Source organism: Littorina saxatilis, linkage group LG14 (genome assembly GCF_037325665.1).
Source record: "Littorina saxatilis isolate snail1 linkage group LG14, US_GU_Lsax_2.0, whole genome shotgun sequence".
Classification (NCBI taxonomy): domain Eukaryota; kingdom Metazoa; phylum Mollusca; class Gastropoda; order Littorinimorpha; family Littorinidae; genus Littorina; species Littorina saxatilis.
This window is the reverse complement of record NC_090258.1, coordinates 6,125,766-6,130,765: the sequence shown is the minus strand read 5'-3', so window position 1 is coordinate 6,130,765 and position 5,000 is coordinate 6,125,766.

Here is a 5,000-nt window from a genome sequence, read left to right as displayed (position 1 = left end):
TATTCCTTGTCGGTTCCTGATTCCAAAAAACATATAGATATGATATGTTTGGATTAAAAACACGCTCAGAAAGTTAAAACAAAGAGAGGTACAGAAAAGCGTGCTATCCTTCTTAGCGCAACTACTACCCCGCTCTTCTTGTCAATTTCACTGCCTTTGCCATGAGCGGTGGACTGACGATGCTACGAGTATACGGTCTTGCTGAAAAATGGCATTGCGTTCAGTTTCATTCTGTGAGTTCGACAGCTACTTGACTAAATATTGTATTTTCGCCTTACGCGACTTGTTTGTTCTCTCTCAGTGTGATAACAGAGTCATGCAGAGTTATTGTCCCTTCTATAATAATAATAATAACTGGACATTTTTAAGTGCCTAACCTATGGCTCTAGGCCCTTTACAAAAGAACATATATATACAGAATAGAACAATTAAAAGTACAACCTACATAAAACAAATTAATCATGCAGACACAAATCACCAGCGTGTGTCGTTTACAGCGTGGCTTCAAAGATGGCGCTGTGTGCATATTGTCATCGGGAGGTGTAAATAAACACGACATCGTCACAGTCACTGATTGTTCAGTCATGTGCGGCCAAAAGTTCATGCAGTTTCTTACGTTTTGCTTGCACACATGGTGCGTCATTGATGCTGCTTCGTAAGGCCGGAACCCAGACAGACTAATAATGTTCCAAATCAAGATTAAAAAGACAAGTCGGAAACGTTAAATTTCGGAAATTTAATTCAGGACACTTGAAAACAACACGTTCACAAGAACCTCGGCCGAACAAGAGATATGACAGAAAAATACAGACATTTTGCTATGACTTATCTTTGACGATGCCCAAGATGTGTTTCAATGTGTGCGTGTTGGGGGGCGGAGGGGGGCGGAGGGATGGGGGGGGGGGGGGGGGGGCTGGGATGAGAAGAAGAATGCCAGGAACTCAGAATCTGTGTAATGAGCCTCTTTCTTGTACACTGGTCATAAACAACATTTGCTTCAGCAGCGTATGGATCTTACAGCCTTATTTCATTGTCCAACCAAAGACCACATTTCGGTATCCTCGTATGCATACAACTTGCAAGCGTTCAAACCGGTTTCTTCCCTTGACCTGACAGATACGAAGAGCAGCAATCTGTGAGCCTCGTTGTGGACTGGCAGGAAATGACCTCATTTATCTGCCCTCTGGCTTCCGCTTACTGGCTGTCCGGCAATTTGTCTGTCTGCAGCGGTTCTGTCCTGTCGCTGGCCGCTGGTCATCCTTCTCGCCACACACTCAACATTAATTTTCACTTGCCCGGCGACGAGATTCACTTGCCCCAGACAGCAAGCGTGAATTTTTGGACTTTGCTGATTAACAGGCATACAGTGGGACAATCGCCAAATGTGCAATTTATGAAAATTCTCTCAGCCCTTTTATTATATCAGAAAACAATTAGTAGCGTGAATGAAAATCATGAATCTGTAATTACGCGCTTGTACGCACGCATTTGGGAGTTTCTTCATACCCCCAAATAAGACGTTTACAAAAGATAATCGTTACAAAAGGTGTTGCTTGGTGGTTCTTTTTTAATCGAATGGCACGCTGCATGGAAGCGAATTCGGAAAACATCCCGTGTTTAATGTATAGAGACAGAATATTAAATACGCAGCACTCCAGGGTTATACATCAGCGTAATGATACACATTTGACAAGTCTGAGCAATATAAGTGTACAGGGATTATAGTGAAAGGAAAGCTATAGCTATAGCTAAAGACAGAGGAAATCCCTCCCTGAAGTGTATGTAAAATCGACAAATCTGGTAGCGGCACAAAATACAGATGTGAATGGAGCGGTGAATGTTGGGATGGGGCGGTGTGAGTGCAGACTTGGACAAGGAACTTCTTCTTCTTCTTCGTACGACGGTTGTGTCAGACTCGGAATCTGGAGGATGCCATGAACATGGACGTTCTTTCCAGGTCCTCCAGTGCTCCCCACATTTTGGTGGTCAGATCTGTTTGGTCAGGCCATGTCTGGATCCGCAGTTGGTCGAGGAGGGGACATGCTTGGAGAACATGTTCTGGAGTCTGATCTCCCTCTCCACAGTCACATGTGGCAGACTCTGCTACACCTATCCTCCTTAGGTGTGCTTTGAGGCAGCAGTGTCCAGTGCGGAGGCGGAAGATGATAGCCTGCTCAGCACGGCTTAGGAGATGGAGGGGGTCTTGTTGTGGCTTGTAGCCAGAAGTTTTGTTGGTAAATTTCTCTTTCCATCTGTGTTTTATGAGGGTCTTTGCCTCTCGATATGACTGGCAGTGGTTTGGCTGTTCCATCTTGCTGCCATTCTTGGCGAGCTCGTCTGCCTTCTCGTTACCAGAGATTCCGCAGTGTGCTGGTATCCACTGAAGGACGACTGTGGACTTCCTGGCGAGGGTGCTGATCTGGTGCTTCAGCTCTTCCAAGCTCTGGTCTGTGTTGCTGGATTCGAGGGCTTGTAGTGCAGAGACTGAGTCGGTCAGGAAGACAGTGTTCTTTGGTGTTTCTTCCACTGAGTTGAGGAAGCTTGCTGCAAGGGAGAGCGCGTTGACCTCAGCTTTGAAATTGGAGCTGAGGGATCCGCTTGGAGCTGACAGTGTTGTTGGGGGCTTCTTGGGCTGCAAGATGTATGCTCCGCTACCTCCATTCCTCGTTGCATCCTCTGCTGAGCCATCAGTGTAGGCAAGAGTCCACTTGCTGGCTGGATAGCGTTGGTGGATTTCGTCCAGCGCCAGGGCTCTCAGAGCGGCGTCACTTTGGTTCTGTTTGGAGGTGACGCCTGGAATGCTTGTTCTGATTTCCGCTCCTAGGCGTTGTGGAGTCCAATCTGTGCTGGTCAGAGGCTCACACTGGGTCGGGCTTGGAGTCAGAATGTCAGCATTGTTTCTCTGCTGCTCCTTTATCTGATGGTTCAGGCTTTGGCGCTTGAGGCGGTTTTTGGTAAGTGCTTGGAGCTTGTCATGGAGTGGGTGGCTGGACAAGGAACAAGAGTGGGGACTGACGAAGGATCCAGGGGCTCACATCCACGTCGGACATCAGACATACACGGATATGTTTTCCAAATGTCCTATACATTGTTCATGCAAGAGGACATAATTATGTCCTTTTGTTTTTGTCACTAAGTGGTCATTGTCCGATTATGCTTTCATTTGATCCGGACATTGTCAGTACTTTCCAATTTGCAGTAGTTTAATTTGCTATTTTATCGATGTTTTGCGAAGCTATGTGTCCCTCCAAGCAGACGAAACTTGGGGAGGTTTTATGTGCTTTTTATAGAGAAGAGCTTCGAAGGGTCGCAACTCTGAATGCTCCCAGCCGGTTGACAGTCTCCCTTCGCGGTTGTTGTTTTCCGATAAAGCAACATAACTAAAAAATAAAAAGTCCTATTGGTGTTTTTTTGTTCAGGACAAATGTCCTATCACTTTTGCATTGTCCAGGACATTTGTCCTATGCCACCTCTCATGGAGGTGAGACCCTGAGGATCTCATTAATGGCTGTTGAAAAGCACAGTCCCATCCCTCTACCCACCACAAACCCCTCCCACCACTTTCTTCCCGTATTCTTGGTGCCGTTGTGTTCGTGAAAGCCATATTGGGCGCCCGGTAGCTCATGCACTTGGTAGAACACTGGGTTCGAATCCTGGTCGGGATGGACACCGGTCAACTTTATGTGCAGACTCAGAGACGATATCCATGGTCCACTCCCCGACTTACCACTGTGGCACGTTAAAGACCTCGGTCATTCTGCCATTAGTGCAGGTGGCTGATTACACCTAAACGCGCGCACACCTGGGTAGCGCGACTCTGTTGCTGCTAGCTTTCCACTGGGAGGAAGCGACCCGAATTTCCCAGCGATGGGACAATATAATAATGACATGGAAAAGGAAAGAAACTTGAACCCATATTTTGTGAGAGTTGATAAATGCTTGACTTTCGTTGTTGTTGCGGTGGTCTATGTTGTGGTGGTTCGACAGACAGACATTTTATTTTTTCGACATCAGTTGCATGCAGGTTGCTACTACAGTTGTTTGTTTGCCTTCTCTCTCAATTTATTTTTGGCTTGGAGCAATCCTTCCTCGCAGGTCTTTTTTCTTTTCTCTATCAAATTTGTACATTTTCAAATCAACAAACTTTATCAATAAACTAATGTTAACAAAAAATAATAATAATTTTTTTTAAATTCATAACAATAAATGTACTCCTAATGTTCAACTCAGTTTCCAATAATACACCCAAATCTAACTTTTTCCCATATTTAAATTTACCAACGGTCATTTTGGTAATTAAATTACAGTTATTCACAAAGTAAAATTTAATCATTTTTCAAACTTTTTAAAATAACCCAAACGGGTGAACAGACCTTCAAACAGTCAGAAAGACTGACAGACAGTGAACTCTACCCACAAAGTAAGCTGCCACAGAGTGAACACACGGCAGGGTGGTAAACTTTTAGGAGGAAACACCTTGAAAGAAACAGGAGTCGTAAAACGCGCACACTATGCAAATCACGTCTACCAATACCGCTCACCTGTGAGGCAAAACCTACCTGTTTAGCGTTCACCCGGGGGAGATGGAGACACGACGGGTGGGGGGGGGGGGGGAGATGAACCAGGAATGGGAGAGAGAAGCTAAGGAGAACGGAGACGGACAAAAATGGAGGAGGAGAGGGTGTTTTAGAAAAGAAGGGGGACGGACGGGTGACTAAATGGAAAAGGAGGGAAAAACGAATTGAAGAAAATGTGTGTGCAGAAACTGTCGTAGAGCATTGGAATTAGAGTGCGTTTTCTCGTGTATAAAAATTGTCCAAGTGCAATAAAAATTAGAGTCGGTTTTATGGTGTGCATACTTTGGTCCTGGTGCATGCAATGGATAAGAATCTTTATGATGTGCAAAAATAATGTTAGATCAATGGAATTATAGTGTGCTTTATAATGTCCAGAACAGTCTAAGTGCAATGGAATTATGGTATGTTTTATCGTGTGCAAAA